The 19,916-nt window shown below is 40.7% G+C and overlaps 1 long non-coding RNA gene across 1 annotated transcript; it reads right to left on the bottom strand.

Annotated features, from left to right (window-relative positions):
• Positions 1 to 2,396: 2,396 nt before the first annotated feature.
• Positions 2,397 to 19,517, bottom strand: LOC121655765. Its single transcript, XR_006013295.1, has 3 exons — positions 19,506 to 19,517; positions 18,351 to 18,355; positions 2,397 to 2,470 (listed from the first exon to the last, which is right to left on the bottom strand). It is a non-coding gene; the product is annotated as an uncharacterized LOC121655765 (long non-coding RNA).
• Between the last annotated feature and the right edge of the window lie 399 nt (positions 19,518 to 19,916).

The following is a 19,916-nucleotide window of genomic DNA, read 5'->3' as shown; positions in this document are numbered from 1 at the left end:
TAGGATTTACATATACTTAAATATGCAGTGCTGCATACAAAAAAACAATCTGCGAAACAGCGAGACCACAAAAGATGAACTGCAATATGGCGAGGGACCACTGTATATTGAGTGTGTTCTACACTCTTAAAAATTAGGGTTCCAAAAGAGTTTTCCATGAACGGCAGAGGTTCTACCCAAAACCATTTGCTTCTGAAAATCCCTTGTTCATTGAAAGGGTCTGTCAAGGGTTCTTCAAGGGTTCTCTGTAAGAATAAGGATTCCTATAGAAACCCCGTTAATGCAAAGAACTCTTTTTCCAGGGCCTAGTGAAAGTTTGAGTGTTATGAGATCATCTCCGTCAGATATTCATGTTTTAAAAACTATTTTTAATGTACAGTGGTCCCTAGCTATAACGCGGTTCCCCTTTTGCAGCCTCACAGTTTCCCAGTTAGCCTGCACTCATAGCCCAGAACTGATTTGAAAATAAACTATTTAGTATTAATTGTTTATAATTTTATGTTTTGTAGGAAAAAAAACTAAGTTATTTCTAATATTTTCTACATCATGCAGTGTAATAATAATGATTAGCACAGAAAACTGAACATGTTACATTTCTGTCAGAGGGAGAGGGGCTACTCTCATAACTTAACATATCAGGCCCACAAAGGCTCATGAAAAATGCAGATTCAGCTGAAATTTAACCTTTGTTTGTAAATTCTGCCTTGTTTGAATTTCAAAGTTGGTACCATGAGTGAAACGGACAGTACAGGAAAAGAAACCCACCACCAGTCGCATCCTTTATATTGTGTATATATATCCTTTATATTGCGACATGGGTAAAGAGGTGACAGTTACTGACATAACCTATTGCCACCTTTACAGTTCTGCAGACAGCAGTTAATCTGTTGTAAAGATACATGTAGAAATTATCATTGGAAGGTCTATGACAAAGTTCAGTGAAAGAACTAATAAATTTGTGTAAATCTTATTAAAGACAGTTCAAACAACTACAGAGTAAAAAGAAAATTAGATAAGTGAACTAATGGGTTTGAGTATAATCTAATGGTTGCCCATATTGATCTAACTTTTTAGTTATATCAATAATAACTTTTTAGACCAGCATGGGCAGCATATCGTTGCTGTCCATCAAAAACCTCCTATGTTCAAAATTCATGATTTTCTTTTTCCTTCATAAATCAGTACTATTGGTCATCCTTAATGTCTGTCTGTAGTTTTACAAATATTTAACCAAAGATATATGATGTAAAACAAAATACCAAGTTTGATGACATTATGTCCATTATTACAAAAGCCATACGGTTTTATAAATTTTTTGAAAAATAACAGTTTTGGACATAGGAGGTTTTCTGTTTGTGTTACAAACCTGGAATGTGTTTACTGAAAAGACATCCAAATTTACTCCATAATGTTGAAACTTTTTGAGGTCCTCTCACTTCCATCTGATTATGTGTAAATGGAGGCTTGTGTTGCAGGAGTTACAAGACAAGCTCCTTCAGTCTGTTCCACTATTACTATGTGCCTATTCTCAGATTATTCTCACTGGACCATCCATTACTGTTGGTAGACAGCTAGGCAATTCATCAGGTGTAGTAATTATGTCTTGTATGGATACTGACTGACTTTTTTGTCTTTCCTATCTATGTCACTATTGCTGGAGATTATATTCATCCACCTGACGAGGACATCTTGGGGTGACTGGCTTGTCTGTAACATTGGTTAATCACCTTTTTTTCCATTTTCTGCTGCTTATCCAGAGTTGGGTTGCGGGGGCAGCTGCTTAAGCAGGGAAACCCAGATTTCCTTCTCCCCGGCCACATTCACCAGCTCATCCGGAGGGATCCCGAGGCATTCCCAGCCGAGAGATATAGTCCATCCAGCGTGTCCTGGGTCTCCCCCGGGGCCTCTTTCCGGAGGGATGTGCACGGAACACCTCACCAGGGAGGCATCCAGGAGGCATCCTAACCAGATGCCCGAGTCACCTTATCTGGCTCCTCTCGATGCGGAGGAGCAGCAACTCTACTCTGAGCCCCTCCCGGATCACCGAGCTTCTCACCCTATCTCTAAGCGAGAGCCGTGTTCTACGACTGGGACGGAAACCACATTGCGCCTCCTCAATTCGAGGTTCGACTATCCAAGGGACCCTCCTCTCCAGCACCCCTGAAAAGACCTTACCAGGGAGGCTGACAAGTGTGATCCCCCTGTAGTTGGAGCACACCCTTCAGTCCCCTTTTTTGAAGAGGGGGACCACCACCCCAGTCTGCCAGTCCAAGGGAACTGTCCCCGATGTCCACGCAATGCTGCAGAGGCATGTTAGCCAAGACAGCTCTACAGCATCCAGAGCCCTAAGGAACTATGTGCGGACCTCATCTACCACTGGGGCCCTGCCACTGAGGAGCATTTTAACCACCTCAGCAACCTCGGCCCCAGAGATGGGAGAGCAAACACTAGGGTCCCCCGACTCTGCTTCCTCGAATGACATGTTGGTGGGATCGAGGAGGTCTTCGAAGTATTCCCTCTACCGACCCACAACGTTCCAAGTAGAGGGCAGCAGCCCCCCATCCCCACTGTACACAGTGTTGATAGAGCACTGCTTTCCCCTTCTTGAGCAACCAGATGGTGGACCAGAATCTTCTCAAAGCCATTCAGAAGTTATTCTCCATGGCTTCTCAAAACTCCTCCCATGCCGGAGTTTTTGCCTTAGCGACCGCCAAAGTTGCATTCCGTTTAGCCCGCCAATACCCATCATCTGCCTCTGGAGTCCCACAGGCCAAAAAAGCCTGACAGGACTCCTTCTTCAGCTTGACAGCATCCCTTCCCGCTGGTGTCCACCAACGAGTTCGGGGGTTACCGCCATGACAGGCAGCAATGACCTTACAGCCACAGCTGCGGCTGGCCGCCTCGACAAAAGAGGCACGGAACACAGCCCACTCGGACTTAATGTCCCCCCCTCACCCCGGACATGGTTGAAGCTCTGCCGGAGATGGGAGTTGAAACTCTTTCTGACAGGGAACTTTCTGACAGGGACGTTCCTAGCAGACCCTCACAACGTGCTTGAGCCTGCCAGGCCTGACCAGCATCCTCCCCCACCATCTGAGCCAAGTCACCACCAGGTGGTGATCAGTTGACAGCCTCTCTTCACCCGAGTGTCCAGAACATGTGGCCGCAAGTCCGACAATACGACTACAAAGTCGATCATCGAACTGCGGCGTAGAGTGTCCTGGTGCCAAGTGCACATGAGAGCACTCTTATGCCTGAACAAGGTGTTCGTTATGGACCGCCCATGACAATCACAGAAGTCCAGCAACAAAACACCACTCTGGATTACCCTTGGGATATAAAAGGGTTCTCAGAGGAACTCTGTGTGGGATCTGGATGACACCCTTGGGATATAGAAGGGTTCCGGCTATAACCCCCAGTAAGGGTTATTGGTGGAACCGCCACATCATTGCAGGGTTCAGTGTAGAACCTGTCATAGGAGGTTCTTCTACTTATGGTTCTGGGTGTTACCCTTTGCGCCTTACCCTTATCAGAGGGTTCTGTTTCAGTTAAAACCCTTACAAAGGGTTCTAACAGGCACCAATAAGGTCTCTCATATGAACATATGCCAAAGAACCTTATATGGTTGTAGGCAGCACTTTTTTCTAAGAGTGTACAAATAAGTGTTTTTTTTTTTTTTTACATTGTTATATAATTAACATTGTGTGGGGCTCTAGTGTATTTTGTTGTTCAGCAGGTAGATAAGAAAGTGGTGTCAGGGAGACAGGGCTCTTTTTATGGACCACCTGCTATGCTACATGAGCTAAACACCACACCCACAAGCATGTTCAGCTACAACAAAGCCAGTTATTTTTCTTGTTTTCAGTTTGGTCGTTTTGCTCCTCAAGCAAAATTTCTGATGGTTCACTAACCGCGCTGCTCTGGTCTGTTGCCTCCACTTTCGGTGAAACACACAGCAAGATTGTGAGGCAGAGGAAAGGTGATTACTCCTGGGTGAAGCAGAAGCTGCAGCTAGCACCAGGCTAGCTCCCTTGACTTTACCCAGCAGTGGTGAAGCAGACACAGGACTCCGCTGGAACTAAAACAGCTGTGTGGTGTTTGTTGCTAAAGCTGGTAGCAAAACATTCACCACTAAGCAAGCAGTTTCTCACTTTCTCCGCTCCAACGTTCCCCTGCTTCACCCCTCCCTGCGTTGTGCATCCCAATCCTCTCCAGCTCTTAAATGGGGCTGCACTGTTCTTTTAACAGCGCTGTAAACACCACCATGTCCCAGCACAACTGAGACATAACTCCTCCAAACAAAACATTGACTTTCAAAAAATTTCGTCAACTTTGCGCTCTGTTTTGAATAATCGATGAGTCGATTAGTTATTAGTCTTGCACATCTCTAGTTTCTAGTTTATGTATGTATTTATGAATGCTACTAAATCAGTAAAAGGCAAACAAAACTATATTGGCATGTCTATTTTCCAAAAATACAAACCTAAATATTAAAAAACATCTTCTCATGTCTCCCTTGATGATCGTCACCTCCAAAGCTTCTAATGTGAGGAAACCAGTTTTCAGACAACAAAACATTTCCTGTTCTCCATTTTGACCCTAGACAGGTTACCAGCGAATTTACCATGTGTGTTGAAAATAAAAACAAGTTTTTTTTTCTTTTTTTGTTTTTTTTTTTCTTTTTCTCATTATATATTCCATTTTCACATAATGTTTCATTCACAAGCTCAGTTGATAAAAGCTATACAAAATCTAATCATTCTAGTTAATTGTATTTGGTCACTAAAGTTAACAAAAACTTAATTTTTTAGGCAACAATTTTGCATATTTTTTGTAAAGTTAACTTCTTAAATTGTACAGTGTAACATAGAAAAGAACAAATAGATATAAAAACATAAAAACACTAATATTAAAACTTTTATCAATGACAATGTAGCAACTACTTAATTTAGATCAACATCTATTCATATCATATGTCGTTCCTGTCAGTTAAAAACAGGAAACTGAGGCTGCAATTCACAAAGACTTACCAAAACTGGACAATAGAAGATGAAAAACATCTATGACCACAGTGTAGCATCTTTTGATGCTACTTCCAGCAGGATAATGCACCATGTCACAAAGCTCAGATCATCTCCAGCTGCTTTCTAGAACATGACGATGAGTTCACTGGACTCCAACGGCCTCCACAGCCACCAGATCTCAGTCCAGTAGAGCAGCTTTTGGGATGTGGTGGAACGGGAGATTCTCATCATGGATGCAGCCGACAAACCTGCAGCAACTGTGTGATGCTGTCATGTCAATATGGAGCAAAACCTCTGAGGAAGGTTTCCAACATCTTGTTGAATCTATGTCACCAAGTATTGAGGCAGACCTTAGAAGGTAACTGATGAAGGTATGTTTAGTCTTACTTCCCATGTTACATAGAGTTAACCATTCATTTAGTCTAAACCTGTTTTAACTTGCACAGGATCACAGGTGGGCTGGACTTAGATATAGATGTAAAGAATGTTCTTATACAAATATAAATAACCATAAATTACAGATTATTTGGACTTAATGAAGATGCTCCATACAGTTTTCAGTGTTTTTTTGTCCCTTCATATGTACAAAACAGCAAATACAAATGCACCTGGGAGGTTTTAATGTGGTGGCACTTTGTACAAAAAGACAAACTTTTTTCTTACTTTTAACGTTGAGTATATCTTTGGATTAAATGAGGCACTTGTTGCAAAGCTTTTCATCATTACAAAGAAATTTAATTGAATATTCAAACAGAGTGTAAAGAATTAAGTCTAGATTTAAACCATGAATACATTAATGTTTCTTTTCATTGGCTCAAGATCCAAATAAAATTAATAACATTTTAAGTAATACTAGTTACAAACAAGAACATTAGATCTAAATAAAGAAACCTGTCTGATAAGTGCATGTACTTGTGCTTGATTCTGGTTTTACAATGCTTGAGTGTGTTTGTTTGTAGACTGTGTGTGCAGATGTCCATGAATGTGTGTGTGCAATATGCACCCAGCAGCAGTGGCCTCTTATTGAGCCTTTGAGAAGAAGAGAGGCTGATAAATTCAAGCTCTTTGTGTAATTGTCTTTTGCATCTGAATACAAATCCCTGCTGCTTATGATTCATCATATTTATTTTTTTATTTCCTCCGGCAACATCTTTTATTAGTTGTGCACTCGGCAGCAAGATTTAATTTCTACAGGAGGGGACAACAGCATCGGCTTGATGATTATTATTGAGAATGTGATACTACAGAGGCTGAAATAAAATCTATAGTGCATTAAAGTGACAGATTAGGAGGGGTGGAAGGTTCATTTACAAGTGTTAAGACATCAGCAGCTAATGCCCTGCAACGCCAAATAGCAATCCACCCTGGTCCCTGCTCTGCAGGACTGTTTGTGTGGAACAGCATGAGGGAATGTGTGTGAGCATGCCAGTGTGTGTGTGACTGCAGGACAAGGGAATCTGTGTTTCACTCAACAGGAAGCCTCTAGTGGAGACATTTGAGCATTGCTTGAAGATAAGTAGATATTGCAAGTCACAGTGCCAGAGAGATGAGATCTTGAAATTACTCAGCAACATAAAACAGTGAAAATTATCTCCCCTGCTGCCTGAACTCTCCACTTGTTTTTAGGAAAACATGTTGCAGTAGAATACAAATGACTTGATGGGCTTCTTGCACTTATGTGATGTTTTTAGCCCTTATTTATCTTTTTTAAAGAAGCCCTCTTATTTACATTAGTAGTTGATATTACATCTGTATTATATGCATTTATAGTCCCTGATTTCAAGCTTAACGTAGGGATCATACCCAACAAAAGTAACCTCAAAGCACTTAATAGATACAGTCCAATCTAATAAGAATTTAGTTAATATTTTCAATTATATTCCAACCACATCAAATTCATTAGAACCCAAATCAGTCCAATCAATAAGTACTGTTTATATAATGTCAATTTGTTAAAAGATGTCTTGCTAAGGAGACAAAAATATCCTTTAAGTTCACCATTCTGGGGTCTGGACACCCCCAAGTGAGTCCCCAAAAGAACACTGGCTTTGACCATTCAGAGCCATTGTAATTACAAATTAAGACAATGTCCACAAAGAGACGAGATGTGAACAAGAAGTGAATGCATTAAAGTTTGTTTAATCATCGGGATGTTTCCATTACATGGAACTGCATTTGCGAGCCTAAACTTTTTAAACCAGATCCCAAAGTAAATAAATTTGGGTCGTGTATCCTTAGTCACTATTAATTTTCCAGCAAAGTTTTAAAAAAAATGTGTAAAACATAAAATAAAAATAAAATAAAATAAATGAATAATAAAATAAAATAATAAAAAAGAATAATTAAAATGTGTCTGAGAAACACCACAGAGGATATAATTTGTCCCTATTTAAAAAATAAAATGAAATGAAAACATAGCAAAATTGTAACACCAGGCCATGTCTCCAGTAAATGAGCACCTGTTACCACTTTCCACCGCTAGATGTCTGGATGGAAGACATGAATCGGCCGTTAACGTCAGCCACACTTGACCTGCTGCTGCGACACCACCCGCCACCCCAAAGCCAAAAACCAATGAGTTTTATCCCGCCCTGGCTTACCATTAGACATTAATGCCTCTTAATGAAGGGTGTGGACAAAAACATTTAAAATGTTAAAAGTACTGTAACATGTTGTAGACTGGAGAATATTCTAGTTAAAGTACTTAAAAGAAAAATAACCTGGTCTGTTCATTTTTGGCCATGGATATTTTCTATTTGTTTTTTCTACTGTTTGGAATTGAAATGTAATTAAATGCATTTTTCCAGACATTACTAGTGCTTGAGTTTACATTATTAATGTCTGTGTATATTATTTGATTCAGTCTTCCAATAAAATACATTAAAATTAAAAAAAAAAGTTGCTTTTTGGGGCAAATATTGTTATGCAATTAAAATGCAATCGAGATTAAATAATTCCAATTTGTTACCTTGTTACAGTTGTTTTTTATTGAGTCCTACCCCTAATTTCCGACCATTAACTATACCGCTTCATCCATTAAGGGTTGCAGGGAAGCTGGTGTCTAATCCAGTATTTAGCAGAAGAGACGCAGAGCACACCCTGGTTTTGCTTTACGGCACTGCATTCCACTTCAGCAACTGGATCTAAACATAGTGGGTGTTTTGAATGCACAGCATTAATGATTCGGAGAAGAAGAAGAAAGACAGTAGGATATCATTTGGAAGAAGAGGAGAAAAGAAAGAGAGAAAATGACAGAGCAACAAATAAGTCAAAAATCTTATAAAAGTCAGTTGGACTGACTTTTACAGTTTGGGGAGAGCTCAGAGCAGAGACAGGATGCAAGATGGATGGCAAATTAGCTGGTCTAAAGGGGTACCAAAATTTTTTGGGGGATCAGAGAGAGCAGGCAATGACTTGCAACAAAGGTCAGGATTTGAACCTGGACCGTCTGCACCAGGGATCTGAAGCCCCTGCACACTGGGGGCCTGCTCAACCAATTGAACTCAATGCTGCTCCAGAGTCGTGAAATCAATTCACCGCAAGGTTTGCTGTTGTCCACTGTCTGTAGACCAAAAAAAAGTGTGTAATGTGCTACACCATCCTCTACCACTTTCACAAGACTCAAAGTAAGAGTCTGTAACCCCTGTATGTTTCATGGTTTTGCTTTTTTTTTTACAGTTTTGGTATTTTTTTACCATTTAGGCTGATAATACAGTCGCTTTTAGTGACCCGCTGACAGCTTTTGGAATCTAACTTTTTTTTATATATAAAGGAAATTAAAACCATCAGCTCCATAAAAAGAACTCACCGTTGTAATTCAAAGGCTCCAGTACTGGTGTCTGATGTGCAATAGAAATGATGACAATGGACAGCTGTGAATCATCTACATGCACATCCTCACTAAATGACTGAATAACAATGGAGACACAAGTAGTGCAAGATTAAATTTGTTCTAATGATATAATGGCTGCTCTCTTTATGGCTGAGTCACTCTGTGAATGGTCAAGTCGCAGTGATTTTCATCAGGGGTAGAAACCTGATCTACACTCAGTCCTCTTTAACCAACTCGTCTCTCTTACTCAGATGCCCCCAGATATTTATGTCTACTGTCTGATTCTGCAGAGCAGGGACTTAATCAGATCCAGAGTGAGCTCTATCAGTATTCAAGTCAGCTGCTGTGAAGAGAAGAAAAACAAAGTGGGTAAAGATGCAGCAGAGAGAAAATAGGCGAAGACTGAGTGACAAAAGACATGGAAGTCAGAGGGGCACATGATAAGGCCATAGCAGAACGTGTCACAGCACAACTGAAAGATGAAAAATCATGTTACCCCAAATGGTTTCTGAGATTGAAATAAATTCTTGCAAAAACTGCTTGGTCTTTGTAGTTGTCAGTTTTTGAAAAGCTTAAAAAAACTTTAAATTTAACCATCATAAAACCACAATGGCTCTGTACAGAGCTATCAAGGTGCTGCATATACATATGTACAATTTAAAAAAAAAAATTGTAAAGGTTTTTGTGGCAGTCTTGAAAGGACTCACTATAAACATGTGAATTTGGTAAAACTATGCTAGATTTTAGGAGAGGAATGTCATTCTGTTCTGGTGCAGGATTCTAGCTGCCCAACAATCCTGGACCTTTGATGCAGGATTTTTTCTTTCTTGGTGCTCAGGCTGTTGTGTATTGGTGAAAGATCTGGACTGCAGGCAGGCCAGTTCAGCAGCTAGACTCTTCTCCTATCACATGCTGTTGTGATGGATGCAGGACGTGGTTCAGCATCGTCTTGCTGAAATCTGCAAGGCCTTCCCTGAAAGAGACGTTGTCTGGATGGGAGCAGATGTTGCTCTAAAACCTTCATGTACTTTTCAGCATTGATGGAGCTTCACAGATGTGGAAGCTGCCCACGCCATAGGCACTAATGCAACTCCATACCATCAATTAAATTTAATTAATTTCAATTCAATTCAATTCAGATTATTTGTACGGCACCATTTCACAACATCAGCTCAGGGCACTTTACTGACAAATCAATTCGAGCCAATTCATTGTCATCCCATCAATATTAATACAAGCCAATTCATAAAAAAATAATAGCCTAGCTACGGAAACCAATGGATTTCATCAAATCTTGATTTTGTTTCAATTCCCTATCCTAAGCATGCACAGGACGGTGACACTTGAAGAGATGCAGGCTTTTGAACTGTAGACTGATAAGAATATGGATGCTCCCACTTCTCTTTGGTCTGCAGGACACAGCATCCATGGTTTCCAGAAAGAGTTACATTTTTTGATCCATCTGACCACAGAACAGTTTTAGACCATTTTTAAATGAGCTTTGGTCTGGACAAGACAGTGATTAAAAAACTCCTGAATCCATTGCAAGGGAAGAAGTGACTGAGTAAACTATAATGGAACTACTGATTTCATTTCATTTTTTTTCATTTCATTTATCAAGATCCCCATTAGCTACTGAAACATCAATAACTATTCTTCCTGGGGTCTCCTCTATATTACATTACAAATTTTGAGCAAATTGATAGATAAAACCGGCAGGATAGTTTGCTTAAAGGGGCAATAAGCGGAAATTCATCATTTCTAGATTGAAGGAATTAAAAAATTGCTATGTGAAGAACTAGAGATGTAATCTTATCTGGAGTATAGTATGACATCACCATCTTTCTGTGTTGATCTTCAGCCCTGTGTTTACCAGCCGGTCTGGCTGCACATTCATGTACATTCATCTGAATCGCCATCTCCTCCCTTCTCTCGGAGCCCTCGGCCCTCTCCCCTATAAAGGGCTTCAGCCAGCAAGCCATGGCAGTGAGTATTTTTAAAGCAAAATTGAGGAGAGTGGAACGAATTGTTCACCAGAAGACAACCAGGATCCAACATTACCTCTAAAAAGAAAGACAGGCGAAGAAGTTGTCAGATAAGGAAAGTGACATAACCTGGATTAACATTGGGCTTGTATTCCTAAAGAGGAGAGCACTGTGAGCGCTATAGGGGCTACAGTTTGACATGGAGCTGGCGTTTCTTCTTCTAGACAGTAATTAACAACATAAATGTTATAAGTTACTTCAACATGTTTCACAAAACAGTGATATTATTTTGCTCAGTGTGGTTGCACTTTCCTTTGAAAACAAAGCGATTGGGGGGAAAGGTAGAGGGAGGTGTGGCACTATACACACTTTGTTGTGGTCTACATGCAGCACCAGCAGACAATGCAGTGAAACAATTTAGTTTTTCCCCTTTAACTGCCAGTTAATAATATAATAAGATAATTTAGAGACTAACAAGTAATTGCCATCATTGCTTCACAACTACTCATGAACTACGTCATTCTAGTGATTCTACCATTATACTATCAAATGCTGTAAGTGAATGGTGTTGATGCTGTTAGCTCTTACTGTTTTGTACACTTAAAGACTGGGGAACCAGCATGTCAGTGTGTAAGGGATAATGCCCAACGAGGTGTCCATTATCATAAATGGACGACGCGGAGGCATGAACCGTCTGATGCGAATGTTATGTTACGTGACACAAACATTTCAGAGGGCGGGGTCAGCTCTTACAGCTTGTGTGTGTCCAGAGGATGATGGAAAATTTTGTTTCATACAGTCAAAGTCCACAGATCGTTTCCTAAATTGTTTGTATTGCAAGAATTATTATCTACCATTCACTCTGATCATTAAATGTGTATCAAGCAAGTCTATCCGAAATCATTTTTATGATGTTATCCACCATTCACTCTGTATCTAGTATGTAAGTAAGGTAATCAAGACAGAAAGACAGGCGACGACCTATTTAAAATTAAATGCAACTTTTCCGTTAATTGTGACATTTTATAAAGATGCTGGCATGTCCATAGTGGCATTTGAAGGACGGAGATTTAATGTTTGTGGACTCTGACCACTGCTGGTTGGGACGTTGCTGGACGACAGAATGTTGCTCCATTCTCGTCTCTCCTGGACTGACGGAGCCCAATAAGTCTGCACCTGCTTTTCAAAGCAATGTGCCATCCCAGACATGATCTGGCATGTCTGCAGCCCAGCGTCTGAGTTTCTGCTGCCACGGTTACCAACTACCATTTAGTCAGCGGAATCATTTACAATAAGTCTATTTGACCGGAACTTCTTTCCTAGGTGTCTATTATGACTTTTTAATGGACAGCCTCCAGCCAATCAGAATCGAGTATTCACCCAGACCATGGTATAAGTTTACTCTTAAACGTTGACACAAAGACATTAGCTTCAGAGGAATGAGGATTCTGCTATAAAATCTTGCTGCTCTCAACAGTGCTATGATTACTTTCAAGTTTAATTTATCATCAAACATTATTTGATTTTTTTCTTGCTTTCTAAGTTGTCATGAGTAGTGTACAGGGATTTTCGTTTCCCCATAAGCAGCATTAAAATGGTGTCCAAAAAAGTTGGAAAGTCACTTGCCAGTCATGAGGTCCACAGTGAGTTTCAGAAGTCTGCTCCTTGTAATTATTGGCATTGTCTCTTGCAGAAAGGACAGAAAATTCTTTTCCAAAGTGTGTGGGGATTAGCTTGGCTTATTTTCAAGCTATTTAATTACTTTCAGCCACACATGTGTTACATTGCTGGCAAATTGAAACGGCAAAACAAATGCCTCTCATCCAAAATCCATGTCATCTGAACCAAACCCTGGCATGTTTGAGAAGATTAAATGGTCAGTCCTATTTTCATAACTTGGTCAGTGACAACACTGAAGTGTAAGTTAAGTGCAATGTCTCTATCTTAATTATAAATTAATTTAAAAATGGAATAAAAAAAATAAATAAATAAAAATAAAAAATATTCCAGGGCCCACTGCAGGCCCTTTTATAGACCGGGTTGTTGCTCTGTGTAGGCCAGGCCTATAGCAGCATCATTAAACAACTAAGGGTCACCCAAGTCAGCATTAACCATAAACTTAATGAAAAAGGAAAGTTTTAAACCCCATCTTAAAGGTAGAAAGGGTGTATACTTCCTGAACCAAACCCTTTATTCTATTTTTATCCTTCAATCAGACTTTTTAGCTGCCTCCCAATCTGCAGTCATCTGTAGTGTAATTGTGTTGTTTGGTGGTGATGTACCTATGCTCTCCCTGTAAACCCTCACTGATCCATATCCAGTCTGCAGGTCAGCCAGGCTTGGAGAGAACTCCCTTGCAATAAAGACTCGATTTCAGCTTATTCTGTGCATCTACAATGAGTTTTGATAAAGGAATATACAACCCATACCCTCTCCCCCAACCACCTTCCAAAATAATCACCCTACACCACACAGACACACAGAGAACAAAAGTATGGGTTTCTACTTTGTGGAACCCATGATGTATTAACAGCAGCAGCAGTCATCACCTCTCACATCTGATCATACTAAATTAAGAGGCAGGAGGCAGACCGGTGCAGGTAAATGGTTTAATAAAGTTAAACTTGAACTACATTACACAAAAACTCTGGAGGCAAAAAACGTGGACATTTGTGATGGATATAGTTTTACCAGCTAAGATGAGCAAATGCCGTCCGGCTCTTTGAAATTATTACAAAGTAGTTCAAATTTAAAAGTTGATATAAAATCCAAAAAACGGCAATACTTAAAGTCAAATGATTGATGTTTCTTTTTGTGATTTATTTGAACATGTTGAATAATCTAATATTACTATACAACAGTCATGTTGAATAATTTGCTTAAAGGGAGTGGAAGAAGCTCTAGCTTATATAGTCCTACCTATTCTTCAGATGATCTGTCCAGATGACAGATCATGCATATTTGTGAATACTGTTATTATTACATCTAAATCTAAACTCACCAGTCACCTGCTAGTACCAGGTGGAACCCCTTTTCTCTTCAGAGCTGTCTTAATTCTTTGTGCCTGCGATTCAACAAGATGGAAGGAAAAGGTTCTTTGGAGATTTTCTCTATATTGACATGATAACATTACACAGTTACTGTTAGATGAGAATCTCCTGTTCCACCATATTCCGAAGATGCTCTAGTGCAGTGGTTCTCAAACTTTTTACAGTATGTACCACCTGAGAAAATATCGAGCTCACCAAGTACATCCATCATGAAAAACCTGAACATACAGTAGCAAACATATTAAACTAAGACATACATAGCTATTAGCTATGGACAGTTCATAAAGGAACTGGGCTGCACAGTGGTGTGATGGTTAGCACCGCAGCCTCACAGCAAGAAGGCCTGTCCACGGTGTACCTGCCTCTCACCTGTTATTGCTAGAATAGGCTCCAGCTCACCCGCGACCCTTAATGGATGAATGAATGAACAGTTCATAAAGGAGGCATGTTAACTCCTAATTTGAGGATATTTATTGATAATTGTTGCCAGCCAAAGCCACACTGTACAAAACTGTTGCATTATAACAAGCATCCTAACATGTCATCCTAGCGGCATACCTTCACTTCTTATATACAATATAAAATAGCAGTTGTATTCCATTCATTCACACACACAGTAGGCTGACCGAACCAGAAGTGTTCTGTTTCTTGAAAAAATACTCTTCTAATCAAGATTAGAAATAATTCAAATTCCAAAGATTTTTTTAGCAATAAAGTTATGAAACATCTGAAATCTTACAACATAAAATCACAAATCTATAACGAGAATGAATATTCACATTAGAAAAGTCAGTGCATTATATTTGTATGAACAACACACGAACACCTTTTTTTGTCATCACTGTCACCGTCGGATAATAAACACACACCTGTATAAACATTAGGCTCAATACAGCCCTCCTATGTCTGGCTCGATCGTGGTCAGCTTCAGTCTCAGGTCTGGCTCAGCATCCATCCTGCTTCTGTATTTTGTCTTAATGACGGCAAGTGAAGAGAAGCCTTTCTCGCACAGATATGTTGTCGCAAAAGGAAGGAGAAAGCGCACGGCCTTATCCGAAAGCGCAGAGTATTCCCTGCGTTGCTGTATCCAAAAGTCCAACAGCGACTGTTTTTTGAAACCAGTCTTCAACGTTTCATCACAAGACAGTTCTATTACACTCTCCTGCTCGCAAACAGTAAAATCCTTGGGGATTTCAGAAGTTTCAATGCTGAATGGGTTTCTCATCCACTTGTTCACTTCGGGCGTCATTGGGAAATATTCCCTGAACTGCTGTCTGAGGCAGGCGAGGTTGCCAGAGATGTTGTCCCTGACCTTGTCATCAAGTTGCAGAGAAAACTCTCCAAGGCAGGGAATGCTGAAACATCATCTGCCATGACTTTAATTTCGAACAGTTCCATCTTTTTCAACATTGTGCTGACTTTGTCCTGCACGTCAAAAATGTTGACAGAGAGTCCCTGTAATCCCAAATTCAGTTCATTCAAACGGGAGAAAATATCTGACAAGTATGCCAGTTGACTGAGCCATATAGTATCCTCAAAAACATGTGATATGGGGCAGTTTTTGTCCTGTAAGAACACCTGTACCTCTCTGTACAACTCGAAAAGCCTTGAAAGCACCTTCCCTCTTGATAACCATCTGACTTCTGTATGAAGCAGTAGCTAGACATGCTCGCTGCCCATTTCATCACAGAGCACGTGAAACAGTCGAGAATGCATCGGTCGGGACTTAATAAAGTTAACTATTTTTACAGCTGAGTCAAGCACTGACTTCAGCTCATCAGGCATTTTCTTCACTGCAAGTGCCTCCCGATGGATGCTGCAGTGTGTCCATCGCATTTCAGGTGCCACCTCCTGAATCCTGGCTGCTACTCCGCTGTGGCGGCCTGTCATCGCCCTGGCACCGTCGGTGCAGACTCCGACACACTTTTTCCAATCAAGTCTGTTCTCTTGCATGAAGGTGTTCAGTAGCTGAAATATATGCTCGGCTGTAGTTCTAGTCTCCAGTGGCTGACAGAACAGTAAATCCTCTTGAGCTGCCACATCACACTCATATCTGACGTACACAAGCAAATTAGCCAAATCTGCAACATCGTCGTCTCATCCAGTTGGAGGGAATAATACTGACTTCTTTTGATGAGCTCAGTCAGTGTCTTTTTAACATTATCTGCCATGATCCGTATTCTCCGTGACACTGTGTCGTTTGAAAGTGGCACCAAGTTTAACTGTTTAGCTGCTTTCTCTCCACACATGATGTGTGTAATTTCTTTGGCTAATGGCAGAGTTGCTCGCCAATTGCATGTGGCTTTCCGGCTTTCGCTATACGGAGGCTGGCATGGTATGAAGCCACCTGTGCTTTGGCCATGGATGTAACACAGGACTGCAATGTGGACTTGGACTGCTTCAGCTCGTCCCGCTTCCTTAGAAAAAAGTCCAGCGGTTTGTCTTTCAGCGCTGTGTGTTTGGTTAAAAGGTGCCGTCTGAGATGTGCTAGTTTCATGGATTCATTGCTGAGGACTTCACCACAAATCACACATTGGGGCCTCGGTTCTTCGTCAGTCCCGCGCCAACTAAATCCAAATTTGAGGTAACTGGAGTCATATTTCCTGACTGTTTTGCGCCTCTTGGTGCTAATGGGTGCTATGGACATTTCATTGGCACCTCTCAATTAGCCATTAGCACTTGTGCTCGGTTCACTGTCGTCCTCTTCTTCATTTTCAAGGCGGCTGCTTGAAATATTCTCCTCCTGAACTGCAGTCCTCTTTGTAATAGTTCCAGTTTGAAACCACAATTGCAGTGTTCTTGAACCACTCATCTTCCCTCTCTACATTTGACATTTGTTTATCGTTTTGCACACAGTTCAACAACTCATAACCAATCACAGTCGGGCTAAGTGCATGAACCGGAAAACATAGTGGGCTTATAACAAAAGCAAAAGGAAGACAATGCTTATTTTAAATATGAATTTAATAATGTGTTGTATGTATTTTATTTCTAAGCTTTGTACTATTTTGATGATATTATATATTTTAAAAATAATTTTATAAAAAAAAAATATGACTTTCCTCTACGTACCACAAGAGGGCTCTCGTGTACCACTGGTGGTACGCGTACCACAGTTTGAGAATAAAGGCTCTAGTGGATTGAGATCTGGTGACTGTGGAGGCCATTGGAGTGCAGTGAACTCATTAGAAAGCAGTCAGAAATGATTTGAGCTTTGTGAGATGGTGCATTATCCTGCTGAAAGTAGCCATCAGAAGATGCTACACTGTGGTCATGAAAAGATGGACGACTCAACCAGCTGAGCCAAGGCTGCTCCAACCCCAATAATCCTACTGGTATCTTCTAAACACCAAGACACAATCACGATTAAAAATAACTTTGTAAAATAAATTGTAAGAATTGTGACCGGAGAAGCAGAGTCTTAGTGGAGAGAGGAGACAAAGCTGGATAAATATTTCTCCCCTACAGTGTAACGAATCCTGTATCTTGTGGGGGCACTGATGGAAGAAAAATATGTTATGTTTTCATTCTTCAACCTCCATTAATTTGTCATGATAATCATGTCAATATCCCTCCAAATGCAAACACTTCCATTCCTGACAGAACGTAATATGGTGAAAGGCCATTAAAAATGAGTCACACCCCATCCCCCACCTCCACTGACAAACACATGCACATAGACACATATATGCACAGCAATCACCACCCAACTTGCCCCCACCCTCCACCCAATAAAACTTTTGGCAGGCCTAAGCTGTTGTAATTGGCAGACGGCTTGCCGTGCCGATAGACTCCCCTCAGTCCTATGGGTCAAGAGTAATTTACTGAGCTGCTAAACACCACTAGTTTTGCTATCTTCCTCCCTTTCTACTTAGTCCAACCATCCCTCCCCTCACCCTCTGCCCATTCCACACATTCCCCTAGCATCCATATTGGAATTCCCATCCAGGCTGTATTACAAGTCGAGATGATGGCTTAATCCCTTGTTAATTAGGGACAACATCTCCAGCAGCTGAGGCTAAAGCGGAGAGTGGCAAAGGCTCCAGAGACATGAGGGCTCTGGCCGAGCTTGTAGCCCAGTCAGGAGAGCCTGGCTCATGCTCAGAGAGCTGGCAAAGGATGGCAATAAGAAGGGAAGGGGGGGGGGGGGGGACTTGGATGTTGCACTGGATAAGGTTTGAAAGGGCCTCCTGCCTAATCCCCACTGATGGCTCTTCTAGGCTAATGGAGCCTGGACAACTGGGCAACCGGATGCTGCTGTTGGCTCGACAGCTGCCAACTCCACTCCACTTCAGCTGGGTCAGGGGCAGTGTGCTTTCACTTGTTGTTTACAGGGGAGTTTTGTTTCAGGTCTCTGTTACACAAAATGTCTTTTTTCCTGGGATTTGTTTAACCATGCTCAGGCTGGCAGGTTTTCCTGGCAGGTGTCTGTGTGTGAATTTATATGTGTATTTAACACCTCGTCTGCCTTTTCTTGACGGTTATGGATTCGTTTTTTTTATTGTACATAAAAAGCCTCAGCCCCAGACAAACAATGTCAATTATCACCTCAATATCTACACAGTCCGGTCTTGTGTAAAACTGTTTCAGAAAGAATTTAAAGATAATGGAAGGTAGAATTAGCAAAGGGGTGATGGGTGGTGGGGTGAGTTTAGGGCATAGGTACTGTTGGTTATGGTTGAGAGTCAGAACCATAAAAAATGAGGAGAAAAAAAAACAAAAAAAAAACAAACAAATGAAAAGTGGATCTTCTTAAGATTCCTTTTCAGGTGGCAACAAGGGCCTATTTATTCAGGCCCACATTTCCACTGGCTAAGTGTTGCAGTGTATACTGTTAGCAGAGTGCATTATAAAAACAGCCAGCCTTGTCGATGTGCCCCCTCCCCAGAAGGCTCAGGCTCCCGGGGAGTTCCAAACAGTAGGTAATTATCCAGCACCACACCACCTGCTGCTTCACTACCTGTGTGTTCAGCACCACTAGAGAGAAGGATGGATGGAGGGAATGGAGAGAGGAATGGATAAAAATGGAGAGGGATCAAAGCGGAAGGTTTGAAAATGAGTGAGAGTTGGGATGTGAAAGCTGAAGTTGTCCATATAATGCCTGAGAAGGATTAAAAAAAATCCTGATGCTTCGTTAAATGTTTTAAAAACAGAATATGATCATACCTCTATATCAGTCAAGTACATTACTACATAAAACAGAAACTACTGGTTTTAAAAAATATTTTCTTCTTAGGAAATAATAAATGATATTGCAAAATCGATATTGGATAGATTGCAGCTTACGTTTTTTTGTGATTTATGTTTCGAGTTTAACGTATTCTGGTTGTTCAGTCTGGCAGCTGCTCAACAGTAACACATTTTAGATGCAGCAGCCTGTTTCTGAAGGAATTCTTTCAGTAACTGCAACTGTTTAAACAACCAGGCAATCAAATACTTCTGTTTTATCAAAGACCCCTGCCCTGATCTAAATGTGCATAAGGCAGCTATTGGCCTTGGTGTGCCGACACAATATGGTCGGAAGTATCAGACATCGGCAGCAAACCCTCAGATATCATTTGGAATTATTTAGCCATAAAACAAATTAAAGAGGGTGCCAGACAGTAACAGAAACTTGAAGACTTGTTTTAAAGTTCTGTTTTGTTGGGATTTTTTTTTTTGTCCCAATTCCCCCTTAAACTCACTTTCTTTCACCTTCGCTCCAAGTTTGAGTAAATATTATTTTTTCTTTGGTTTAGAAACTATTTGGCTAGTTTTATAAACTAAAACTACAACCTCAATTTCAAAAAGTAAGGACACTGTGTAAAATGTAAATTAAAACAGAATATAATAATTTAAAAATCTAATTAATCAATTTTTTGACACCAATGACTGCACCTTGGGGGTCTCTTCTGTGAAACTCCTGTAGTATGCGGATGGTACTACCATGGTCGGTCTGATCCAGGACGACGAGTCTGCATACAGACAGAAGATGGAACAGTCGGTCGCTGGTGTAATCAGTAACATCTGGAGCTGAACCCGTTCA

Source organism: Melanotaenia boesemani, chromosome 16 (assembly GCF_017639745.1).
Source record: "Melanotaenia boesemani isolate fMelBoe1 chromosome 16, fMelBoe1.pri, whole genome shotgun sequence".
NCBI classification, from domain to species: Eukaryota; Metazoa; Chordata; class Actinopteri; order Atheriniformes; family Melanotaeniidae; genus Melanotaenia; species Melanotaenia boesemani.
The sequence above is the reverse complement of the archived record's forward strand: the minus strand, read 5'-3'. Positions and strand labels throughout refer to the sequence as shown.